This window comes from Triturus cristatus, chromosome 1_2 (assembly GCF_964204655.1).
Source record: "Triturus cristatus chromosome 1_2, aTriCri1.1, whole genome shotgun sequence".
NCBI lineage: Eukaryota > Metazoa > Chordata > Amphibia > Caudata > Salamandridae > Triturus > Triturus cristatus.
This window is the reverse complement of record NC_140580.1, coordinates 837,022,273-837,032,827: the sequence shown is the minus strand read 5'-3', so window position 1 is coordinate 837,032,827 and position 10,555 is coordinate 837,022,273.

The window sequence follows — 10,555 nt, the reverse complement described above, 5'->3', positions numbered from 1 at the left end:
CGTTTATTACAAGACTCAAAAATATACAAATATGGGCCTACAACCTTCCGGCCGGCCACTAGCAGTGAAAGGAGCATACGATATACATTTATAAAACACATGGTGCTGCGGCCGAGCATGCACAGGAGGTAACATCGTTGCGAGCCACACTGTCCAGACCCCACTATACGGTTCCATTTTAAACTTAAAGAACAACAAATACAAACAAACCCACAAGGCAATCCTCAATCGGAAATAGCAACACGTGCTCCCCTGGAGGGGGTATCCTAACCATCCATAGGAATCTCACGAGGGGGGAGAGATCAGAACTAGGGCTGGGTACACCTAATGCTAAGGTACTGGGGGGATGAGTTGGCTAAGGGGACGGGGCCGGCGACGGATCGGGCAATAACGGTGGAGCACAGATTCCCCCGCGGTAGGCGTTCCAGGGGCCCCACACTTTCACCCATGTCGCAGGCTTACCTCTCGCCACATACATCACCTTTTCCCGAAACATGCACCAATCCATATGTTTCTTCCAGGCCGAGACAGTCGGGGGCCTCTGGGATCCCCACAGCTGGGCAATATCACGCTTGGCAACCATATACCCCAGAGTCGCCCACCACGTCTGCGGCACCGAGTAATCGGTAGGCTCCCACACATTCAACAGGCATCTCCTCGCTTCGGGCAACAGCGCCACATGCGTGACCACTCGCAGCACCTCATGCACACCACGCCAGAACCCCGCCACCTCCGGGCACTCCCACAAGATATGCAGAAAAGTTCCCAGCGCACCACACCCACGCTTACACATACCGTCCTCAGCGTAGCCCATACGCAGGAGCTTTGGCCCCGTCATGTAGACCCTGTGGAGTATCTTGAGCTGGACGAAGCGAAGGCGAGCCGGTATGGCCACCTCTTTCGGGGAGGCCACCGCGGAGATCCAGTCCTCGTCGTCCAGCTCCAACCCATCGGCCACCCAAGCCTCACGAAGGGCAATCAACAAGTCTGAGCGGTCGTTGATCAGTTTTTTGTAGATCAGTGAGATCGTGCTGTCAGGGACGTGTCCGTCCAGCACTCTATCCTCCAGGGGGGAACACTCCGGGATGGAGGCAACGTCCGAAAAGACGGAGCCCAGCGCATGCCGGACCTGCAAATACCGAAAGTACTCGCTGCCCTGCAACTGAAATTCCGTCTGCAGCATCTCACACGTTTTAAATCCTCCCCTCGTCCAGAGATCCCCCACTTTGCTAATGCCAATTAAGTCCCACTGCTCAAAGCCCTTCGAGGTCCACAAGGAGCCCAACCGCTCAGACGCATATAGTGGTGACGCCCGGGTCAGACGGTCCTTCCATCCCATAGCTGCATTGGCCGCGTGCCACACGTGCACCATGACACGCGTGGGGCCCGTTAGGCGAGCATCAGGCGCGCTAGAGTAGAGCGCTCGATTATGGTCACCACCTGGGAAGAGCATCCTATCCATTTCAAATGCCGGGTTTAAGGCGGGCCCATATAGGCCCTGATTAATTGCGGCTAGCTGGGAGGCCCAATAGTACCGTTTGATATCCGGAAGGGCAATCCCCCCATCATACCATGGGAGCGTCAGCTTCGCCAGGGCAATACGTGGCCTCCCGTCCCAGAGCAGGCGGCGCTGCAAACTCTCCACTTCGCGGAAGTAGCGCGCCGGGACGAGGTCCATAGTGTTCTGCAACGCGTACAGGAAACGCGGCAGCGACATCATTTTAAACAATGCCGCCCGGCCGAGAGGCAAAAGCGGCAAACGCCGCCAGTGCGCGACATCCTCTTTCAGACGCTGGAGGGGGGGAAGCAAGTTCCGATCATACCGAGCCTCCGGGTCCAGAGTAATGAAGACACCCAGGTACCTAAATCCCCGCGGGGCGACCTGGATCGGACAGCCCCGCGGGAGGATAGGAGCCTCCCCAAAGAGAACATACACACACGATTTAGCCCAGTTGATGACCAGACCGGAGTTACGACCGAATGAATGCAAAAACCAACCAGTACTATAAGTGATTTACGTGGGGAAGCTAGGTACAAGAGGATGTCATCAGCGTATAGGGATACGCGGTCCTCATACTCAGGGGTCCAGCGGAGACCACGGATGGAAGGCTCCCACCGCAGCCACTCCGCCAGGGGCTCCAAGGCAAGTGCAAAGAGGAGCGGCGATAAGGGGCAGCCCTGCCATGTGCCCCGGCCCAGCTCGAACGGAGCTGACACTCTTCCGTTCACCACCACCTGCGCCAATGGGCCCGAATACAGCAATTTGACCCAACTGATGAGATCTGGGCCGAATCCAAACTTCGCAAGCATCGCCCAGATATATGGCCACTCAAGCGTGTCAAACGCCATAGTGGCGTCTAAGGACGCCAAAATGGCCAGCTCCCGTATGAACGGGGCACGTGCGAGCACACCGTGCAAACGCCGCAGATTAAGGGCTGTGTTGCGATGGGGAATAAAGCCCGATTGGTCCTGATGAACCAAATCGCCCACCACACCGACCAGCCGATTGGCCAGTACCTTGGCAAGAATCTTGGGCTCCGCATTCAGTAGCGAAATGGGTCGATAGGATGTAACCCGGTCCCGAGGTCTCCCTTCCTTGTGGATGACCACGATTGTAGCCAGACGCTGGTCCAGCGGGAGGGAGCCCACCGAGTGTGCTGCCAGGAACATAGCCCGGAGGTGGGGTGCCAGCGTATCCGGTCGCAACTTGTACAACTCGATAGGGAGACCATTCGGACCCATGGCCTTGCCGGAAGCGACCGAGCGTATGGCGAGGGCGATCTCGTCGGAGGTGGGAGCGGCGTCCAACGACACCCTGTCATCCCCGGAGAGGGACGGCAGCGCGATATCACTGAGCAGGGCACGGGAATCCTCTTCCGAGCAGGGAGACACCGGGGAATACACCCCACGGAAATAATCCGCGAAGCAGGAGACAATTTCTTCTGGCTCAGTTACACACACACCATCCGTTTTCTCAATCAGCGGTACCACACGATTCGCTCTCTCTTTTTTGTCCAACCACGCTATAAGTTTACCAGCCTTATCACCCACATCATACAGTCGCCCCTGTTGCTCTCTACTGAGGCCCCTGGCCGCCTCCGTGACGAGGGCCCTATAGGCCGCTTGCTTGAGTTGGAGGACATGCAATGCGGCATCCGTCACCCCACCTTCTAAATTACCCTCCAACTCGGCTATTTCAGCCTCCATCCGGGTCACCTCCTCCCGCTCGCGCCTCCGGGCGTGGGAAATAAGGGATAGGGCCTCCCCTCGGAGTACTGTCTTGAAGGCCTCCCATAGCGGTACAGCCGAAGTCACAGACCCCACATTCTCATCAAAATATCGCTGAAGGGATTTAATCAATTCAGCGCTAATGGTGGGGTCGCGCAGGTACCAAGGATTGATCGGGACCACCCTACCCTCACCCCTCGGAAAGACATCAAAGTGCAGTAGGAGCGGGGAGTGGTCCGAAATACCCCATGGCAAGTAGCGCACCTCTCCCACCCTCCCAACATAGGCCGCCGGGACAAGGACATAGTCTAGTCGTGAGAGACTACCATGGGCTCCCGAGTGGAAAGTGTACTGCAGCTGCGTGGGGTGTTTTAAACGCCAGCAGTCCACTAATCCAAATGTATCCAAGAGGCCGGGTAGCCACGCCTGTGCCCGGGGGAGGTCCCTAGGGGGGTGACGATCCACAGACCCAGATACCACCGCATTAAAATCCCCCCCACAACTAAACGCCCCCCCGGAAGGCCAAGGAGAAGGCGCCCAAGGTCCGCAAAGGTGGTCGACTGCAGCCCCGGTGGGATGTATACTGACACAAAGACAACCACTTTGCCCTCCAATCTTCCCACCAAGACCGTGTAGCGTCCCCTGTCATCGTGGAGCACCTCATCAAGCTCCAACGGGAGCGAGTTCTTCACCATGATGCCCACACCCCTTGAGCCGGACGTAAAGCCCGAGTGAGCCACTAGGCGATAACCACGCCGATTCATGGCGCAGAAGGAGTTGCCAATAAGGTGTGTCTCCTGCAGAAAGACTACATCGGGCGAGATTCGCTTCAAAAACTGCAGGACCACACCCCGTTTGATCCTGTCCCCCAGTCCATTCACATTCCAAGACAACAAAGTTAGTTCCCTACCCCCCATCATGTACAGAAGCCATCAGTCGTCCCCCGGAGAGCACTTTAGAACTAACACAAAAATACGTTTGCCTTGTGATAAAAACGAACAACACCCCATCCCTACCCACCCACCCCAACAGAACTCCCCCCTCCCTGCACCCCTGCATGAGCCCAAACAGCCCCCCCAACGTGCAGTGTGCCTGTCGCCCCATATATAGTTAGACTAACTAAACCCCCTAGAGGAGGAGGGAGAACCCCCAATAGACCCAACACAACCTCCATAGGAGGGGAACTTACAAAAACTGCCGCAGAATCAAAAGTGGCAACATTTTCGTCCAGAGTGAGGCCCAATATTAGATCCTCAGTCCCGATCCAGCATGCCGTCTCCCCCCGCCGCGCCCCCCCCCCGCCCCCCCGATCACGATCCCCGGGCAGAGTATCCAGCCAGTCCTCGGCCGCTTCGGGACGATCAAAGAAGTGAGTGCGACCATCCACCTCCACACGCAGCTTGGCCGGGAAAAGCATGGCGTATTTGAGGTTTAGGTCCCGAAGACGGCGTTTGACGCCTAGGAAGCTCAGTCTTTGCTTCTGGACCGCTGGGGTGAAATCAGGATAAAAATTAACCTCCATATTGTCAAGCTTGACCGGTCCATGCAGTCTGGAGGCTTGCAGGATAGCGTCTCTATCCCGAAAATTTAAAATCCGGGCGATGAGAGGTCTCGGAGGGGCTCCGACCTTCGGCCTTCCCCCGGGAACCCTGTGGGCCCTCTCCACAGCGAAGAATTTGCTCAGCCCCCGTGGCTGAAGATGGGTAGCAATCAGGTCCTCCACAAAGAGATCCGCCGCCGCCTCCTCGCGTCCCTCGGGCACCCCAATAATGCGGACGTTGTTCCTCCGTGCCCGACTCTCGGAGTCCTCCAGGCGTCGATCCATAAGCGCACTCGCCTGACTAAGCCGGCGCACCTCTGTTTGCAAGGCCGCCACATCTGTCGTTAGGCCCGATGCGGTGTGGGCCAAAGAATCTACTCGGTCGTTGGTTTTGGAAAGATCGGCCCTCACCAGGCCAACATCCACAAGGACCGAGTCAATCTTCTGCGCCAGTGTATCAAACCGCTGGCCCACCGAGGCCTTCATCTCGGCAATGGCGCCCATGACATCTCGCAGAGTCAGATCTGCGGGCAGGTCTGGGGCATCAGGAGGGCTCTCAGGGGACTTGCGCGGTCCATCGGGAGATCCCTTCTGGAGGGTATAGCGGTCCATACTGTTGGCCTGATGGACGGCGCCACGCCGGGTCGATTTGGTCTTTGCCCGGTCTCCATCTTGTTTCGTGGCCATGGCCACCAGTCTCCCAGTCGCACCAGCCACGTCGTGTAGGGCAGGAAAGCAGGGCCACGAGCTCCGGGGGGGCCCACTCAGAGCAGCGGGGTGGATCACAGCCGGCAGGCAGGCAGAATCTCCCAGCAAGGCCACACCACACCAACACCAATGGCTCCGCGACCCAACCTCGCAGAAACGACAAGGTGGTGCGAAAGTGAAAGCGAAAGTGCGGGGTACGCGAGTCGCCAGGCCCTGCCCGCCGCTGTTGTTCACTTTGTCACTGGATCACCCCACAGCGCAAATCCGGGGTCCGGCAAGGGGAAGGCCGCAAACCTCAATCGGTGCTCACTCCGGTGTTCGAGGTCCGATTCGGAAGCGGAAAACGGGTGCCACCTCAGCTCGGGTTCACCAACATAGTCCCCTCATCCAGGACAGGATAATTTCAGGATAATCGTAGGAGGTTGCGGAGGTCCTCGGGAGCCTCGCACCTACGCGGCCAACTTGGTTGCGCGCTAGGCTCCTCCCCGACTTCCGAAGTTCTTGCTGCCAAAATAAGATCAGAGGATGCAGTAAAATCAGCAGGAATCATTTTAAGAAATGTCCTGAAAGATTTAGATTTTGGCCTTAATGACAAATTTTGTGATGGACAGAGCTCCTCAAATCACGGGAGTCAACAAGAATGTCTAAAGATGTCTTAACATTTTTACATCATTGTTTAATATCAGCAAAGCAAAACTGTTACAAACTAAGTTCTTGAGTTCGGAACAGAGCCAACAGCATTGATGATGGCTTTGAAGATATAAGCGAAGAAGTGGAAGACAATCCCATGAACCGACAGGCTTATACTGTGCAAATGCACTGTCTTTTCCAAATCATGTTTTATGAATTACACCACGGCAGAAGAAAACTCTGTTACACATGATGACTGCCCACGCAATCTATGAAAAGTACAAAAGTACAGAGCTAATCACTTCAAACAATAGGATTGGTGTATCAACAAGTTATAATGACATAGTATGAAGCAGGAACTTGTTAGCAGCTCATGCTGTAAAATCGTGTGTATCCGATAGCACACAACTTCCAAGTCACTTTACCAGGAAAGGATTTACAATTGCTGCTCCTGATAATTTTGATTTTGAAGACAGCTCTTCTTTGTCTGGACCATCCAGCACACATGATACTGCCAGTGTGCTTTTTCAAGACTGTGCCAATGAAGTAGCTGCTGGAAAACAAGCTGTGTGAGCTATAGGCATAAACATACAAAGCTGCAACCTTATAACCAAACTGCCTTGCCAACATTTGGAAAATCATTTTAAGTCATCAACACGTCCCAGTCTACCAGAAAGTATCAAAGTGGCGGAGGACACGGATCTTCTTCTACCTGATGCTGCGGTCTGCAAAGCTGATTTAACTGAATTCATCATATTGCTTATTCGGTGCAGACTGAAGGATGGAGATATATCAGTTCCTCCGTGGTTGGAATTCATGCTCTGATCTCCGAGAATACCATCCCACTGAAGAAGGTTGGGTTTTTACCAATAATACCATCTCCAGTCACAAACTACACATCAGTATACACAGCACAAAGATCTTTATCCAATGACTGGCATTTTTCACATGACAAAAGTTGTGTTGCAATATGCAGGAAGTTATCTTAGTGGATGTGGCATAGGCTATGCACTTATTGAGGCTGAAGTCTTTGGAAGCAAAACTGTCTAGTGAGCATTGAGTAGAACTCATTATGTTTGTTTGTTTCAAGGTACGCTCATTATATCTGAGGCTATAGAAACATTGTGTTGGAATGCTTTCTGGAACAAGAATGACAAAATAGGTTTTGCATTTCTTATCTCAAGAAGTGAACAAAGCACAGGCTGCACTTCACTCAAAAGACATAATGCAAAGCCCGGCAATGTTCAATACACTCAGTTCAAAATCAGTAAACCAGAAAACCAAGTTCGTAGAGTTTGTCAAAGAATTTAAAGAAAAATCCGAACTTTGCAAGTACTGGGGAAATGTTTTACACTTGATAGCTCTGGTGAAAGACTTGGTAAGTGCTGATCGGGACAGTGATTAGGAGCTGCACGGGAAGATTGTGGAGCCACAAATTACTATTTTTCACTATATCGATTGCATAAACTACCTGAGATATGGGTCCTGGTATTTGGAAAGAATGAAGAATCTAGAGGTATAAAACAATACCTCAACAGAAAATTCATCCAAAGACATTTTGTGGTGAAAGACAGAGAGGAAAGGTTCAGTGCTGTGGATCTAGATATGAAACTGGAACAGACGCTCCAGAGATTACAGAAAAGCTCCAAGGGAATTGTTGGTCAGACACGTAAAAGTGAATATGTTGCTCAGTGCCAGCTAGTTTACCATGAAGTCCTTTTTATTTCAAATGTTTTCAGAGAATGACAAATTCGAAATGAATGGACCATCGTGAAACTGTTCCTCAACATGAACTTGTAGGAAAGACTGGGTAACATTTGAATAAGCATGTTGACAGCCTTCTTCATTTCATGCAGCAGCAAGGAAACCGTTTGAAACGACTGAGCCTGTGCGACTACACAACTTTGAGACCAAACAATATGTGGATAATGATTTAAAGACACGTCTACTAGATGTCCTGGAACATGGATCGAAACTATATGCAGAACTGAAGCAGGAGAGATTTGTACTGAAGGAGAAAACGCTATTTCACATAATCACTAAAGCTAAACTTCCACGCTTTAATTGCCATAGCAAGAGTTTCGTCCAACCAGCCACTACAAAACATGTTCCAAAAAAAACAACTTCACAAGCACATATAGCGATGGATGTAGCAAAAGAAAGGAGAGAATTTATCATGGATGTTCTGTCGTCCGATCTACTTCCAACAAACTCATTATTTGATGGAGATGCTGAAACAAAACCAGTGAAGCAAAAACTCGTACAAGAGTTCTGACAAAAACATTCACCTGAAGAATTTCAATTCAAAAAGGTGCCCTCATTGAAAACTGCTGATGTGAACTATATGCAAAAAGAACAATTAATGGACAGAATGTTGAATATTGTCAAACATTCATCCCAGTACAGAGATATGCCCCGAAACCGGTCCCAGGATGCTTTTTTCCGATCCAGGGACGTACTGGCTTAGCAGTTCAGGATGGACTGTTCCCATGAGGAGCAGGGTCAAGACTGATTTGCATATGGTTGGGTCCAAACTGGAGTGGCTTGCTGAGCAAAAGAACAATGGATTTAACCTAGATCTTTGTGACTGAGGGTGAATGTTTGCATTGTCCAGCATTAAGTTCATCATTTGGTCCTTTTGCTGTTGTGGACTATGTCACAATTGTGAATGGTCGAGATTTTCTCCATGTAAAACTTCGGAGAGGTCCTTCAGCCTGTTCCACAGATGTCAAAGTCAGTGGGCACCTTGAAAGAACTGCACATTGTCTTTGACAGTTATCTTGAACTGTCAAAGAATGTGAGAGAATCAGATGAATGTCTACAAATGGAACAATTGACCTTGCCTGAATCAAAAATTCAACACCAATACCTGTGCAACTTGAAAAATTCCGGTCATCAACATCGGTCAAGATGAACTTGGGGATGTTAACTCGCCAAAACAGTGCTGATGCTTCAGTGAACACTGAATTTCCAATTATTGCAAGTGGATTGATTGTCAATGAGGAGTTGGTGCCTGCAGAGATATATTCAAAAGGTACGGGCCATATTGTTCAATAAATTAACGGCATATTGGAGGAAACTGACCTACGTGTTGTGCCACATGTTGAGTGGACTGTTTGAAATGGTTCCAATCGAGTCATTTTACTGTCAAATGACACAGATGTTATTATTGTGCTACTTAGATTTGTTGCAATGTTCAAAAGTCAAGGATTGTCAGAGTTATGGATCCGTTAGAGTTATGGATATGGAAAAGGTGAGAAAAGACACTTAATCCCACTTCATATTATGTACAAGACACTTGACCCATAGATGCCCAGTGTTCTTATCAAGGCACATATTCTTACGGGTGATGACACTATGAGCAAATTTGGAACAAAGCTTGGCGCTTTAACTGCTGAACCTGTGAAGTTTCTAAAAGGATTTTCTGAGACAGAAGAAGAATGTGACTTTAAAAACGTAGAGAAATACCTTGTGCGTATGTGGACAATGAGTTCTGACTGTCACACATTTGACGATCTTCTGTACAGTGAGTTCAAGAGATTAGTCCCGCTAAGTGACCTTCCACCAACATCATATTCTGTGCATGGACACATTAAAAGTGTTCCACTTGATCAGAAGATGTGTAAATGTTTTGGATCATGCATAGTGTAGGGAAAGATCAGTGTGGATTTGGTTGGAAAGATATTGATGGGGTGCTATAACCTACAAAATTTCTAAAGCCTCCGCCCACAGAACTTCCAGAGCACTGCGGCCAGACTTATCCTCGATGTAACACAGCAGAACCACATCACCCAACACCTCCGCGACCTCCACTGGCTCCCCGTCGAAACTAGAATAACTTTCAAGCTGCTCACACATGCCTACAAAGCCCGCCACAACATCGGACCACAAGACCTCAACAACCGCCTCTCCTTCCATACCCCCAAGAGAAACCTCCGCTCAGCCGACCTCGCCTTAGCCACCGTCCCACGCTTCTGCAAGAACAGAGCAGGCAGAAGATCCTGCTCCTACCTCGCAGCGAAGACCTGAAACGTCCTCCCCCTTCACCTCCGGCAAAGTCCGACACTGCACCAATTCTGCAAGGACCTGAAGACCTGGCTTTTCAAATGATCCTGTACCACCTTGAGACCCTAACGGGCGAGTAGCACGCTTTACAAACCCCTGATTGACTCATTGATTGAACTTACATGTACTTGCAAAACCTGTGCTACAAAAAGATGTCCCTGTTGATATGCTCTTCTCAAATGTTCAGCATTCTCCAAATGTACCACAAACGATTGCCGAAACATATAAAGTGAACTATGAAAATGTGTCTAAACCAGGAGTGGAAAACATTTTTTTCTCATATTCAGATCATAAACATTGGTATGTGCATAAAAGGATTAAAAAACATTATTATCTGTTTCATTCCTATATATGTTTCTTCTTTCTCTATTATAGCCGCCATTT